The sequence below is a fragment of the Triticum dicoccoides genome, chromosome 5A (assembly GCF_002162155.2).
Source record: "Triticum dicoccoides isolate Atlit2015 ecotype Zavitan chromosome 5A, WEW_v2.0, whole genome shotgun sequence".
Lineage (NCBI taxonomy): Eukaryota > Viridiplantae > Streptophyta > Magnoliopsida > Poales > Poaceae > Triticum > Triticum dicoccoides.
Genome location: NC_041388.1, coordinates 479,290,407 through 479,299,734, shown reverse-complemented (window position 1 = coordinate 479,299,734; position 9,328 = coordinate 479,290,407).

The following is a 9,328-nucleotide window of genomic DNA, read 5'->3' as shown; positions in this document are numbered from 1 at the left end:
GGGAGCTTCATAAGACGAAGGGGACTCCACCTCCTCCCCCTCCTCAGAGCTCTCCTCCTCGTCACTCTCCTCCTCATCATCACTCTCGTCATCGTCGGATTCCTCCGAGTACTGCTGCTCGATGTCACTCATCATCTTTTCGGGCGACTAGTCCACCACCGGGATCCTAGAAATCAAATTCTGAAAGTCCTGAAAGGCAAACAAATAACAACACAAGGATCTGTTGGGGAACATGGTAATTTAAAAAAAATCCTACGCACACTCAAGATCATGGTGATGCATAGCAACGAGAGGGAAGAGTATTGTCTACGTACCCTCGTAGACCGTAAGCAGAAGCGTTATGACAACGCGCTTGATGTAGTCGTACGTCTTCACGATCGACCGATCCCAGCACCGAAGGTACAGCACCTCTGCGATCTACACATGTTCGGCTCGGTGACGTCCCGCGAACTCACGATCCAGTAGAGCTTCGAGGGAGAGCTTCGTCAGCACGACGGCGTGATGACGGTGATGATGTTGCTACCGGAACAGGACTTCGCCTAAGCACCGCTACGATATGACTGAGGTGGATTATGGTGGAGGGGGGCACCGCACAAGGCTTGGAACAATCAACTTGTGTGTCTATGGGGTGCCCCCTCCCCCGTATATAAAGGAGTGGAGGAGGGGAGGGCCGGCCCTCTCTATGGCGCGCCCCAAGGGGGATTCCTACTCCTAGTAGGAGTAGGTTCCCCCCTTCCCTAGTTGGAGTGGGAGAAGAAGGAAGGGGAAGAGGGAGAGAAGGAAAGAGGGGGGCGCCGCCCCCTCCCCTAGTCCAATTCGTACCAGCCCATGGGGGGCACAGCCACCCCTTGAGGCCCTTCTCTCCTATCCCGTATGGCCCATTAAGGTCCATTACTTCCCCAGCGAATTCCCGTAACACTCTGGTACTCCGAAAAATACCCGAATCGCTCGGAACCTTTATGATGTCCGAATATAGCCTTCAAATATATCGATCTTTACGTCTCGACCATTTAGAGACTCCTCGTCATGTCCGTGATCTCATCCGGGACTCCGAACAACTTTCGGTACATCAAATCACATAACTCATAGTACAAATCATCATCGAACATTAAGCGTGCGGACCCTACGGGTTCAAGAACTATGTAGACATGACCGAGACACATCTCCGGTCAATAACCAATACCGGAACCTGGATGCTCATATTGGCTCCTACATATTCTACGAAGATCTTTATCGGTCAAACCGCATAACAACATACTTTGTTCCCTTTGTCATCGGTATGTTACTTGCCCGAGATTCGATCGTCGGTATCAACATACCTAGTTCAATCTCGTTACCGGCAAGTCTCTTTACTCATTCCGTAATGCATCATCCCACAACTTACTCATTAGTCACATTGCTTGCAAGGCTCATAGTGATGTACATTACCGAGAGGGCCCAGAGACACCTCTCTGATAGACAGAGTGACAAATCCTAATCTTGATCTATCCCAACTCAACAAACACCATCAGAGACGCCTATAGAGCATCTTTATAATCACCCAGTTACGTTGTGACGTTTGATAGAACACAAGGTGTTCCTCCGGTATTCAGGAGTTGCATAATCTCATAGTCAGAGGAACATGTATAAGTCATGAAGAAAGTAGTAGCAATAAAACTAAACAATCATTATGCTAATCTAACGGATGGGTCTTGTCCATCACATCATTCTCTAATGATGTGATCCTTTTCATCAAATGACAACACATGTCCATGGCTAGGAAACTTAACCATCTTTGATTAACGAGCTAGTCAAGTAGAGGCATACTAGGGACACTCTGTTTGTCTATGTATTCACACATGTACTAAGTTTCCGGTTAATACAATTCTAGCATGAATGATAAACATTTATCATGATATAAGGAAATATAAATAACAACTTTATTATTACCTCTAGGGCATATTTCCTTCAGTCTCCCACTTGCACTAGAGTTAATAATCTAGTTCACATCGTCATGTGATTTAACACCAATAGTTCACATCTTTATGTGATTAGTTCACATCTCCATCTGACTAACACCCAAAGGGTTTACTAGAGTCGATAATCTAGTTCACACCGCTATGTTATTAACACCCAAAGAGTGATCATGTTTTGCTTGTGAGAGAAATTTAGTCAACGGGTCTGCCACATTCAGAGCCGTATGTATTTTGCAAATTTTCTATGTCTACAATGCTTTGCACGAAGCTACTCTAGCTAATTGCTCCCACTTTCAATATGTATCTAGATCGAGACTTAGAGTCATCCAGATCAGCGTCAAAGCTTGCATCAATGTAACTCTTTACGACGAACTCTTTGTCACCTCCATAACCGAGAAATATTTCCTAATTCCACTAAGGATATTTTTGACCGTTGTCCAGTGATCCACTCCTGGATTACTATTGTACCCTCTTCCCAAACTTATAGTGAGGTACACAATAGGTCCGATACACAGCATAGCATACTTTATAGAACCTATGACTGAGGCATAGGGAATGACTTTTCATTCTCTTTCTATTTTCTGTTGTGGTCGGGTTTTGAGTGTTTACTCAACTTCACACCTTGCAACACGGGCAAGAGCTCCTTCTTTGACTGTTCCATTTTGAACTACTTCAAAATCTTGTCAAGGTATGTACTCATTGAAAATATATCAAGCGTCTTGATCTATCTCTATAGATCTTGATGCTCAATATGTAAGTAGCTTCACTGAGGTCTTTCTTTGAAAAACTCCTTTCAAACACTCCTTTATGCATTTCAGAAAATTCTACATTATTTTCGATCAACAATATGTCATTCCCGTATACTTATCAGAAATGTTGTAGTGCTCCCACTCACTTTCTTGTAAATACAGGCTTCACCGCAAGTCTGTATAAAACCATATGCTTTGATCACTTTACCAAAGCATATATTCCAACTCGAGAAGCTTGCACCAGTCCATAGATGGATCGCTGGAGCTTGCTCACTTTGTTAGCACATTTAGAATCGACAAAACCTTTTGGTTGCATCATATACAGCTCTTCTTTAAAGAATCCATTAAGGAATGCAGTTTAGACATCCATTTGCTAGATTTCATAAAAATGCGGCAATTGCTAACATGATTCGGACAGACTTAAGCATCGCTACGAGTGAGAAAATCTCATCGTAGTCAACTCCTTAAACTTGTCGAAAACCTTTTGCAACAATTCGAGCTTTGTAGATAATAACACTACTATCAACGTCCGTCTTCCTCTTGAAGATCCATTTATTCTCAATGGCTCGCCGATCATCGGGCAAGTCAATCAAAGTCCATACTTTGTTCTCATACATGAATCCCATCTAAGATTTCATGGCCTCAAGCCATTTTGCGGAATCTGGGCTCATCATCGCTTCCTCATAGTTCGTAGGTTCGTCATGGTCTAGTAACATGACTTCCAGAACAGGATTACCGTACCACTCTGGTGCGGACCATACTCTAGTTGACCTACGAGGTTTGATAGTAACTTGATCTAAAGTTTCATGATCATCATCATTAACTTCCTCACTAATCAGTGTAGGCATCACTAGAACTGATTTTTGTGATGAACTACTTTCCAATTCGGGAGAAGGTACAATTACCTCATCAAGTTCTACTTTCCTCCCACTCACTTCTTTCGAGAGAAACTCCTTCTCTAGAAAGGATCTGTTCTTAGCAATAAAATATCTTGCCTCCGGATCTGTGATAGAAGGTGTACCCAAAAACTTCTTTTGGGTATCCTATGAAGACGCACTACTCCAATTTGGGTTGGAGCTGATCAGTTTGAAACTTTTTCACATAAGCATCGCAACCCCAAACATTAAGAAACGACAGCTTTGGTTTCTTGCCAAACCATAGTTCATACGGCGTCATCTCAACGGATTTAGATGGTGCCCTTTTTAACGTGAATCCAGCTGTCTCTAATGAATAACCCCAAAACTATAGCGGTAAATCAGTAAGAGACATCATAGATTGCAACATATCTAATAAAATACAATTACGACGTTCGGACACACCATTACGTTGTGGTGTTCCGGGTGGCGTGAGTTGCAAAACTATTCCACATTGTTTCAAATGAAGACCAAACTCGTAACTCAAATATTCGTCTCCGCGATCAGCTCATAGAAACTTTTTCTTGTTACGATGATTTTCCACTTCACTCTAAAATTCTTTGAACTTTTCAAATGTTTCAGACTTATGTTTCATCAAGTAGATAAATCATCTGTGAATGTCAGAAAATAACGATACCCGCCGCGAGCCTCAACACTCATCGGACCGCATATATCAGCATGTATTATTTCCAATAAGTCAGTTGCTCGCTCCATTGTTCCAGAGAACGGAGTCTTAGTCATCTTGCCCATGAGGCATGGTTCGCAAGCATCAAGTGATTCATAATCAAGTGGTTCCAAAAGCCCATCAGCATGGAGTTTCTTCATGCGCTTTACACCAATATGACCTAAACGGCAATGCCGCAAATAAGTTGCACTATCATTATTAACTTTGAATCTTTTGGCTTCAATATTATGAATATGTGTATCACTACGATCGAGATTCAATAAACCATTTATATTGAGTGTATGACCATAGAAGGTTTTATTCATTTAAATAGAAAAAATTATTCTTTGACTTAAATGAATAATCGTATTGCAATAAACATGATCCAATCATATTCATGCTCAACGCAAACACCAAATAACATTTATTTTAGGTTCAACACTAACCCCGAAGGTAAAGGGAGTGTGCGATTGTGATCTTATCAACCTTGGAATCACTTCCAACACACATCATCACCTCGCCCTTAACTAGTCTTTGTTTATTTTGCAACTCCCGTTTCGAGTTACTACTCTTAGCAACTGAACTAGTATCAAATACCGAGGGGTTTGCTATAAACACTTGTAAAGTACACATCAATAACATATATATCAAATATACCTTTGTTCACTATGCCATCCTTCTTGTCCGCCAAGTATCTAGGGCAGTTCCACTTCCAGTGACCATTTCCTTTGCAGTAGAAGCACTCAGTTTCAGGCTTGCGTCTAGCTTTGGGATTCTTCATGGGAGTGTCAACTTTGCTTGCCATTCTTCTTGAAGTTACCTTTCTTTCCTTTGCCCTTTTACTTGAAACTAGTGGTCTTGTCAACCATCAACACTTGCTACTTTTCTTGATTTCTACCTTCGCCGATTTCAGCATCACGAAGAGCTCGGGGAATCGTTTTCGTCATCCCTTGCATGTTATAGTTCATCACGAAGTTGCAGTAACTTGGTGATAGTGACTAGAGAACTCTGTCAATTACTATCTTATCTGGAAGATTAACTCCCACTTGATTCAAGCGATTGTAGTACTCAGACATTCTGAGCACATGCTCACTGGTTGACCTATTCTCGTCCATCTTGTAGAAAAGTACTCGTCAAAGGTCTCATACCTCTTGACTCGGGCATGAGTATGAAATACCAATTTCAGCTCTTAGAACATCTCATATGCTCCGTGACATTTAAAAACATTTTTGAAGTCCCGGTTCTAAGCCGTAAAGCATGGTGCACTAAACTATCAAGTAGTCATCATACCAAGCTTTGCCAAACATTCATAACGTCTGCATCTGCTCCTACAATAGGTCCGTCACCTAGCGGTGAATCAAGGACATAATTCTTCTGTGCAACAATGAGGATAAACCTCAGATCACGGACCTAGTCCGCATCATTGCTACTATCATCTTTCAACTTATTTTTCTCTAGGAACATATCAAAAATAAACGGGGAGCTACATCGCGAGCTATTGATCTACAATAGTTATGCAAATACTATCAGGACTAATTTCATGATAAATTAAAGTTCAATTAATCATATTACTTAAGAATTCCCACTTAGATAGACATCCCTCTAATAATCTAAGTGATCACGTGATCCATATCAACTAAACCATGTACGATCATCACGTGAGATGGAGTAGTTTTCAATGGTGAACATCACTATGTTGATCATATCTACTATATGATTCACGCTCGACCTTTCGGTCTCAGTGTTCCGAGGCCATATCTGCATATGCTAGGCTCGTCAACTTTAACCCGTGTATTATGCATGTGCAAAACTGGCTTGCACCCGTTGTATGTGAATGTAGAGCTTATCACAATCGATCATCACGTGGTGTCTCGGCACGACGAAGCAACGGTGCATACTTAGGGAGAACACTTATACCTTGAAATTTAGTGAGAGATCATCTTATAATGCTACCGCCGAACTAAGCAAAATAAGATACATAAAGGATAAACATCACATGCAATCAAAATATGTGACATGATATGGCCATCATCATCTTCTGCCTTTGATCTCCATCTCCAAAACACCATCATGATCTCTATCATCACCGGCATGACACCATGATCTCCATCATCTTGATCTCTATCAACATGTCGTCACATGGTCGTCTCGCGAACTATTGATTTTGCAACTATTGCTATCGCACAGCGATAAAGTAAAGCAATTATATGGCGCTTGCATCTTATGCAATAAAGAGACAATCATAAGGCTCCTGCCTATTGCCGATAACTTTAACAAAACATGATCATCTCATACAATAAAATTTAGCATCATGTCTTGACCATATCACATCACACCATGCCCTGCAAAAACAAGTTAGACGTCCTCTACTTTGTTGTTGCAAGTTTTACGTGGCTGCTACGGGCTTCTAGCAAGAACCGTTCTTACCTATGCATCAAAACCACAACATAGTATAGTGATTGCTTTTTGATCTTCAGAAAGAACCATGTTCATTGAAACCGATTCAACTAAAGTTGGAGAAACAGACACCCACTAGCCACCTATGTGCGAATCATGTCGCTAGAACCAGTCTCGCGTAAGCGTACGCGTAATGTCGGTCTGAGCTGCTTCATCCAACAATACCGCCAAATCAAGAATCAACTAGTGACGGCAAGCAATATGTATATACCCACGCCCACAACTCCTTTGTGTTTTACTCGTGCATATAACATCTACGCATAGACCTGGCTCGGATGCCACTGTTGGGGAACGTAGTAATTTCAAAAAAAATCCTATGCACACTCAAGATCATGGTGATGCATAGCAACGAGAGGGAAGAGTGTTGCCTATGTACCCTCGTAGACCGTAAGCGGAAGCGTTATGACAACGCGGTTGATGTAGTCGTACGTCTTCACGATCGACCGATCCCAGCACCGAAGGTATGACACCTCCGTGATCTACACATGTTCGGCTCAGTGACGTCTCGCGAACTCACGATTCAGTAGAGCTTCAAGGGAGAGCTTTGTCAGCACGACGGCGTGATGACGGTGATGATGTTTCTACCGGAACAGGGCTTCGCCTAAGCACCGCTACGATATGACTGAGGTGGATTATGGTGGAGGGGGGCACCGCACACGGCTTGGAACAATCAACTTGTGTGTCTATGGGATGCCCCCTCCCCCATATATAAAGGAGTGGAGGAGGGGAGGGCCAGCCCTCTCTATGGCACGCCCCAAGGGGGATTCCTACTCCTAGTAGGAGTAGGTTTCCCCCCTTCCCTAGTTGGAGAAGGAGAAGAAGGAAGGGGAAGAGGGAGAGAAGGAAAGAGGGGGGCGCTGCCCCCTCCCTAGTCCAATTCGGACCAGCCCATGGGGGCGTGTAGCCACCCCTTGAGGCCCTTCTCTCCTTTCCCGTATGGCCCATTACTTCCCCGGCGAATTCTTGTAACTCTCCAGTACTTCGAAAAATACTCAAATCACTCAGAACCTTTCCGATGTCCGAATATAGCCTTCCAATATATCGATCTTTACGTCTCGACCATTTCGAGACTCATCGTCATGTCTGTGATATCATCCGGGACTCCGAACAACTTTCGGTACATCAAATCACATAACTCATAGTACAAATTGTCATCGAACGTTAAGCGTGTGGACCCTATGGGTTCGAGAACTATGTAGACATGACCGAGACACATCTCCGGTCAATAATCAATAGCGGAACCTGGATGCTCATATTGGCTCCTACATATTCTACGAAGATCTTTATCGGTCAAACCGCATAACAACATACGTTGTTTCCTTTGTCATCGGTATGTTACTTGCCCGAGATTCGATCGTCGGTATCATCATACCTAGTTCAATCTCGTTACCGGCAAGTATCTTTACTCGTTCCGTAATGCATCATCCCACAACTTACTCATTAGTCACATTGCTTGCAAGGCTCATAGTGATGTACATTACTGAGAGGGCCCAGAGATACCTCTCCGATAGACGGAGTGACAAATCCTAATCTTGATCTATGCCAACTCAATAAACACCATCGGAGACGCCTGTAGAGCATCTTTATAATCACCCAGTTACGTTGTGACGTTTGATAGCACACAAGGTGTTCCTCCGCTATTCGGGAGTTGCATAATCTTATAGTCGGAGGAACATGTATAAGTCATGAAGAAAGCAGTAGTAATAAAACTGAACGATCATTATGCTAAGCTAACGGATGGGTCTTGTCCATCACATCATTCTCTAATGATGTGATCCTGTTCATCAAATGACAACACATGTCCATGGCTAGGAAACTTAACCATCTTTGATTAACGAGCTAGTCAAGTAGGGGCATACTAGGGACACTCTGTTTGTCTATGCATTTACACATGTACTAAGTTTCTGGTTAATACAATTCTAGCATGAATGATAAACCTTTATCATGATATAAGGAAATATAAATACCAACTTTATTATTGCCTCTAGGGCATATTTCCTTCAAGATCAGCTACACAAGAGGCAACAGGTGATCAAACCGACTGAACGGCAAACGATTACCTCAATGGGCGGCAAGTCCTTGTGGAAGGCTGGCACCAACTGAGCCCCACACAAGTTGTCCTGAGCATAGGTGATGGCCTTGATCTTGGCCCCCACCTCCTTCTCGGTGAGCTCCTCAGGGTGCACCCAGGTGGGGTCACTCTGCCGCTTGTACAGCCACATAGGGTGAGCCCTGGCTTGTGGCGGCTGGATGCGTTGAGTGAAGAAAGTCTCCAGCAAATCCATGTCGTTCATTCCGACATTTACAACTCCGATCAATGCACTCGACAAGATATCAACACCCGCCTTCTCCTCCTTCACCACAGAAAGGGACGCATGGGCTCTTACTCTCTCAGATGAGTATGGCGAAAGGCTTGACTGATTGTTGGCACCGGGTAGGTCCCTGTAGTAGAACCAGGTTCGTTGCCACCCCTTGATAGAGTCGGGGAAGCTCATATTCGGGAAGGATCTCCCCCCCCCCCCCCACGAACCTGGATGCCCAGACCCCCACATAGTTGGGTGACGTTGGTCTTCTCACCAGTCGGTGAGT